At 37.3% G+C, this 7,759-nt stretch overlaps 1 pseudogene; it reads left to right on the top strand.

Annotated features, from left to right (window-relative positions):
- Positions 1-5,638: 5,638 nt before the first annotated feature.
- On the top strand, positions 5,639-6,583 carry LOC102027121 (annotated as a pseudogene).
- Positions 6,584-7,759: the final 1,176 nt, after the last annotated feature.

Genomic DNA, 7,759 nt, shown 5'->3' with positions numbered 1-7,759 from the left:
GGCTCCGAGGGCCTGCTCGCCCCGCCCGTTCCCTGGGCCTCCCTGCGCCTAGAAACTCAGTCTGCAATGTCAGCCGGGTCTTTGTTCTCGCGTCGATGGCCTCCGGGATTGGGTGGGGCCTACCTGTCTCTGTGCGTGTAGCCAACATTTTCAAGACCAGGGAATGTAGATGTGTGGAAAATATAATCAACATTTGCTACAACTAGGAACCAACATTTTCTACGTGACTGGATATTTACACCAAGATCCCGCAACTTCAGCACCATGTACATTTTGGACCAGAAAAATCCCTTTGTTGTGGATGGGTATAGGTGTTTTCCTGTGCATTGTAAGATGGATAGCAGTGTCCCTCCCCTTAAACCAGTTAAATGTCAGTAACATACTGAGTTGGTGATAATCTACCTTCAGTTGATGATAAAAAATTACCTCCAGATGTTTAAAAATGTCCTGGAAGGGAAAATCACTCATTACTGAGAATCACTGGTTACATATTCCAAAATCCTCCAGCCTTCCAGAATGTCCCATTTTTAGCATCAAGTAAGTATCTTCATCTTCAGTTCAATTAAATGTAGGAAATATTTGATTGTAGGGCCTTAAATTCTTCCTGACTTCATCTATACCACTACTTCTACATTTCTACAATCACCCCAAATCCTATGCTTCAGTACTAAATTTTGTTTTCATTTTTGCCAGAGCACCATTAAATCTATGACTGGATGTGTTTGGCAGATTTTATAAAACATTGATAGATATCAGAATACAATTACATTAAATTAGAATGAACTAACACTGATGTGAAACAACCTTCTAAAGAGATTGCAGTTAAATAAACATTTTTATTCAATATCAATCAGCATTAATACATTATTAGGTAGAAAAGGTATGCTTTGCTGCTTTTTTACACTCTTCCATTTTAGTTTATGTCAATAGGATCACACTATATTCAACCAAAAGTACCTGCCAATCTGGATGTACTTCTCTACATTAGAACTTCTTAAAAGATGAACTACGGCACTCTTTAAATGTTTAAATAGCACATCTGCTATGAAGTGCTATTCTTTAACTCCCTATCTGATTACTTTCTTTTCCTTCATCTGATCCTATTTCAGTAGATTTCCAACTTGAAGTAAGTAAATATATTTCTAAAGCAGACTAAAGAAAAGGTGAAACAACTGTCCTAAGAGATTTCAGTAACATTTAAATGTAAACCTCAACTGCATATGAGATCAAATCTGTGCTGCTATTTCCCCTAATAATAAAGTGGTAGACTGAGAGATTCTTTCTAGCTCTAATGAGATATACAACACAGATTTATATGAATACCTATTTAAAGAATAATAGTTTAAAAATGTAGTTATTATATAGATTCTTTCAGAAATCCACACTTAAAACCTTGCACAATGTGAGTAAAGAGTAAAGTAAAGCAGAGAGAGAAAAAAAAAGGGAAGAGACAGCCTTTGAAATTGCCCAACAGGGGTTTAGATTGGCAGAAGCATCAGGCTTCCCCAGGGCTCAAAGATATGACAAATAAATATGCAAAATAGCTTCTGTTCCAATAATTCAGCATCTCCCTCTCCACTTAGCATTCTCCACAAAAGCACTACCAACATAAATAAATACATCAAAGCTAAAATAATTTCAAAAAGTATTTAATTTCTACACCAAATATTCACCTGAGATACTGTTATACACATTTTATAACACATATACCCACACAAGTGTGTTTATGTACACTCAGATACATACAACATGTACAAATATACTCTGAGAAATAGCTAAATTGCACCAGCTCAGTTTAAGATTAGAAATGTACACTGTTAGAATTACAAGGGACTTTAAGTGATTTCAATTGTTTTACAGCCATATTTTGTAGTAAAAATTAGAAAAAACTGTGGCTGAAAAATTTGGAATCACAAGTCCAGTCACAAAACAATGAACATGTTAACTAGAATTAGAGCCCAAAGCTTTCAAGTCCCTCTCCTGTGCATTTCTACAACTCTGTCCTGATGTCTCGGCAAACTTAGAGAAATGGATGCTTGGTATTGAATCGATTGCTACTTTTCTCTGTCCATTTTTTCCTCTTCATGGTAACAATTGCCTGCTTAGAGATAAGGATCCTGGATGGTGGAATGTAAAGAGGATTCTAATATTAGCTACAATGTGACGCAGGTCTCTGAATGAAAACCCACAGGATTTTCAGGGTTAAATTATAAGAAAGGCATACGTTAAGAACTATATAAAAATGCTATTTCTTGTTCAAAATGTTACTCTGATTCCTCCTCAAAATCGCACTAAAATAAAAAATGAAACATTAAACCTGTAACAGTGTGTGAAGTCAACAGATACAGCTCCATGCATGAGGACTTCCAAATCAACTAGGTTCAAATGGAAAATCAGATCTAATATACCTACAATCCCATACACTGGAAAGTCCCCAAAACTAAGGGTCTAGAGCTGCAGGGAGGGCTAAGAGATAATAGTCCATGGGAGGAATAAATATGAGAAGGGACATCAGATAACTAACTAAAAGATAAAGCCTGGAAGAAAAATGCTCAGAATTTTAATTTCTAAGGAAAAAGCTTAGAACTGTGCATCTGGTCAAATTACCTTCAAAGTTAATAGCACTGACTGTAAATACACACTTATGCTCAAGAACATGAAAAATGTATTATCAACAAACTGATTCTCCCTGTAGATATTCCACAAAAACAACAACAAAAAAATAGGGGCTGGGGATTTAGCTCAGCGGCAAAAGCGCCTGCCTGGCAAGTGCAAGGTCGTGAGTTCGGTTCCCGGTACAGGAGAAAAAAAAAAACAGAAAAAATATACTGACACAGAATAGTTGAAGAAAAAGGTATCAAGTATAGTAAAAAAAAATAAAAATAGCACTTGTAAGAATGCAAAATCAATATTTTGCATAATCCATGGCAAGAAAAGTAATTGAAAAGCAAGCATAGACAATGAGAAATCATGCATCAGGCACTATTACAGGGGCTTTTCATACTTTGACATAATAAATGCTCAGATTGATCAATGTAGTAGATTTAATTATCCATTTTAGAGATGAAGAAATTAAATATCTTGTGCAAGGTAAAACACTATGTGAAATTGAGAGTTAAATTAAGCAATAGCACTAAAGTTCCAAATTTTACATTTAAATGACTCAATAATTCATACACATGCTTAAAAAAGTTATCTCTCAGTAGGGAGAAATGGGAGAAAACTCTCAAATGTCTACCAACAATAGAAAGCACATATTCATTAAAGAATAATCACTCAACAGAATCATGCTCTATATACACGTACATCAACAGTATACATGATCTCAAAATCATTATATTGAAAGAAACTGGAAATAAAAAAATATAGACAGTATGATTCCTTTCACAGAAGTTTTTCAAATAAGCACAATTAAACTGTGATGGAAGTCTTCACAGCTCAGTAATGTTAAATGAATGGGAGTTAGTGACTGAGAAGGGCCATGGGGGGACGCTTACAGGCTGAAGCTAAGGCCACATTGTACTAGGTGGTCATGGCACTCCTGTGTGAAAGAGATATGAAAAGACTGTAACTTGCATGACATATATAACATGATATGTATATATAATTACTATGTAAACATGCATTTTATAATCTATCCATTTTGCAGTCAAAAATGCAGTAATATATTATCAAAATTGTCATATTTTAAATTTATTTTTCTAATTAAAATTTGACTTGATCTTTAAGCTCCAGACAAAGAAGCATTTGTTTTTAAATTTAAAGAATTAAATGGAAATAAACAGAACATAGCAAATTTCCAAATTATCCATGTTTTGAATGAATTTCTCCAAGGCACAATGTTCCAAAACCTTTTTAGAAATTAAATAATTGCAATGAATTGATTTGAAGGAAAATTTATTACTTTTTTTCTTCTAGGTAAGTCTTAATGTGGGAATACCAGTGTAATTATGTGCTGCTAGTAGAAGTCAATACTAATGAACTGAGTACAATTATACTTTTGTATGAAGACTACAAAACAGTCCTAGGCTAGAATTTCTAGCTGGAAACATAGTTGAAAAATACAACATGTTTTAAGAAAATTGGGACTTTTTTTTCTTCAACCATTTACAGAAATTGTATTGATCCTTAAAGACCATTGAAATCCTATTCCTTTGGATGCCAACTGAGTATGCTGACAAACCCTTCCCTTTCCATCCTGCTTTGGAAAGAGTGTGACAATCAGTTCCACTTCCACACTGCCAAGTGACTGAACTTTCCTTGTTTGAATATATGAAATTCATTGAATGTATTCATCACTTCATACTGAAATGCATTCATACATATTGGCCTATTTTGTCAGATATTTTATATTCAGAAAGTTTTACTTAAAACTCCAATATTTTCTTTCTTTCTTCCAATTACCATTCCCTTGGTGTTCCCTGATTACTAACTGATGTAAATAACTTCAGAACTAAAGTATGTCAAAATCTTCCCAAAATCACATAAGGGCTAAGAAAGATAGGAAACAAACACACCAAAAGTACATGTAGTACTTAGATTGGGTGGAAAAAAACTGGAACTGAGGTAGTACCTTGGAAGGAGAGATAGGCAGGTGAAGCAGTAGGCAGCGAGAAAACTAGTGCTCAGTACCTACTTATGGCACAAATACATCTTCATTAACTGGTTTCACAAATGATGAAGTAAGCTAGGAAAAAGGTCAAAATTTACTAGACTTCCCCTAGCTATCTAAATACTAGCTGTGCTATAAAGTTCTCTAAAACCCATGTGTCTTCACTTATTTGCTGTGATATGTTTATTGTGTGCAGAGATGGGTGGAAATAAGAAATCTTGACACCACTGAAAGGAATTAAGAGGGGCAAATGGTGTCACCCTGGCATGTCACAGGCTGTCAGACAGTCTCTGTGTAGAATTGTCTATACTTTCCCAAACTCATAAGATTTGCTGCTTTAAAAAACTATAGCCATTACTGGGTTTATAACTTCAATTCAGTGTTTTTTGTGGCAAAAACGTTTGATAACCACTGCCAGAAAAACGTGTTTTTAGATCCCTATTTGTAATTGAGTTTGTTTTTTTCATAGTAATCACCTTTAAGAGCTTGCTACACATTTGGTCACATACATTCAAAGGCTATAAATCTTCCAAAGAAAGCTAAGTTAACATCTAGAAAGAATGAATAACTACCCAGAGTCATTTTGCATTTTTCTCGGGAGGCATGACTATGATGTCCATACATTGTTGATGTCAGAGAATAAACAGGAAGTGCTTTCATGAAGTAAATCCCGCCCTAGATCCAGTAATGGTCACCTCTTGGGACATGGGCACTTACATTTTTGAGGCAGAAAAAATAGCATCTACTGCAAACAATAGCCTTCTGACCATTAAACAAATACAATAAGGTAACAATTCGAGACCTGCAGGTACAAAGTCCCCACCAGTCAGTTTGAAGTAGAAGTTTGACACAGATGTATTTCCAGACGTGTTCTGCATAGGAAAGCATAGGAGAGTTCGATAGGTAGAGGGAGCAGAGAGCAGACCCCAGGGACCTGAGAGCAGCCCCACCGCCTGCCTAGTTACCATCACACGCCGGGAGGAGCAGCAGTTGACGCAGCCGGCCCTACTCAGCATCACCACAACAATGAGCAACGAGGCTGAGACCCAGCAGCCATCTGCCACCCTCGCCCTTAGCGCTGCCGACACGAAGCCAGGCTCAGGGAGCAGCAGGCCCGGGAGACCTCAACATTGGCTGTGGTACCTGACAGCTGGGACAAAGTCATCACAAGGAAGGTTTTGGGAACAGTGAAAGGGTTCAATGTAAGAAACGGATGTGGTTTCATCAACAGGAATGATACCAAAGAAGATGTGTTCGCACCCCAGACTGCCAGAAGAGGAACCCAGGGAAGGACCCTCGCAGGGGAGGAGATGGAAAGACCGTGGCATTCAATGTTGCTGAAGGAGAAAAGGGTGCAGAGGCAACAAATGTCACAGGCCCTGGTACAGTTCCAGTTCAAGGCAGTAAGTACACAGCAGACCGTAACCACTATAGACACTATCCACGTCATAGGGGTCCTCCACGCAGTTACCAGCAGAATTACCAGAAAAGTGAGAATGGAGAAAAGAATGGGGATCAGACAGTGCTCGCAAAGACCAGGCCCAACAACGCCGGCCCTACTGCAGGCGTGGGTTCCCAGCTTACTACATGCGAAGACCTTGTGGATGCCGACCACAGTACTCCAACCCTCCTGTGCAAGCAGAAGTGATGGAGGGTGCTGTCAACCAAGGTGCAGGAGAACAAGGTAGACAAAAGAGGCAGAATATGTATCAGGGTTACAGACCACGATTCCGCAGAGGCCCTCCTCACCAAAGACAGCCTAGACAGGACGGCAATAAACAGGAAAAGGAAAATCAAGGAGATGAGACCCAAGGTCAGCAGCCATCTCAGAGTGGGTACCTTTGCAATTTCAATTACCTACTTAGCCGCCCAGAAAACTCTAAACCACAAGATGACAAAGAGACAAAAGCAGTGTATCCACCAGCTGAGAATCCCTCTGCTTCCAAGGCCAAGCAGGGCTGGGGTGAGTAAATGCCAGCCTAACATCTCTACCATCATCTAGTTTAGTCATCCAGCAAGAAGAAACAAATAGGAAATTCCAGCAAGAAGACATGAACGAAAGATTGGAACTGAAGACCTTGTCTATGCAGCATGGGGTTTTTATTATTTTTACCTAAAGACATCTAAAGAATAAATAAAATAGATAAATTCCCAGCCAATCTTATCAAAAAAAGGAAAGAAAAAACTGAAATACATGCAATAAGGGATGAAAGGGGTGAAATCACTATAGATCCTGTAGAAATTTGAAGATAATCAATACCTATTTTAAAAATCTTTACTGTCATAGCATGGAAAACACAGAGGAAATGGTCAGATTTCTAGATACATATGAATTGCCAAAGCTGAATGAAGAAGATATAAAAATCCTGAATAACTCAATATCAGCCAGTGAAATTGAGAATGTAACAAAAAACTTGCCAATGAAGAAAAGCCCAGGTCCTAATGGATTCACAGCTGAATTAAACAAGAAATTTAAAGAATGTTTAATACCAGTCCTTCCAAAATCTTTAATGAAATTGAAAGGGAAGGAATTCTCCTCGACTCATTCCTGACAGCAAGTATTATCCTGATACCAAAACTAGAGAAAGACCCAACCAAAAAAGAGAACAACAAGTCAATCTCCCCAAAGAATACAGATGCAAAAATGTTCAGTAAAATACTAGCAAACAGAATACAACAAATCATCAAGAAGATTATACAACATGACTAAGTGGGATTCCTCCCAGGAATGCAGGGATGGTTCAATTTACTCAAATCAATCAATCTAATACACCATATCAATAGAGTCAAAGACAGAAATCACATGATCATCTCTATCGATGCAGAAAAAGCCTTAGATAAAGTCCAACACATTTTCATGATAAAAACAGCAAATAGAAATAGATGGTCTTTACCTCAATCTGATTAAAACCATCTATGAGAAACCAACGACTAACATTATAGTAAATGGTCAAAAATTGAAAGCTTTCACTTTAAAATTAGGAACAAGATGAGGATGTCAACTGTCACCACTCCTATTCAATATAGTTCTGGAAATATTGGCTAGAGCAATTAGACAAGAGAGAGAAATAAAAGGAATAAGATTAGGAAAGGAAGAAGTGAAATTGACATTATTTGCAGATCACATGATACTCTACATAGAAGACC

Source organism: Chinchilla lanigera, unplaced genomic scaffold (assembly GCF_000276665.1).
Source record: "Chinchilla lanigera isolate Chin_1 unplaced genomic scaffold, ChiLan1.0 scaffold00042, whole genome shotgun sequence".
Taxonomy (NCBI): Eukaryota; Metazoa; Chordata; class Mammalia; order Rodentia; family Chinchillidae; genus Chinchilla; species Chinchilla lanigera.
The sequence above is the reverse complement of the archived record's forward strand: the minus strand, read 5'-3'. Positions and strand labels throughout refer to the sequence as shown.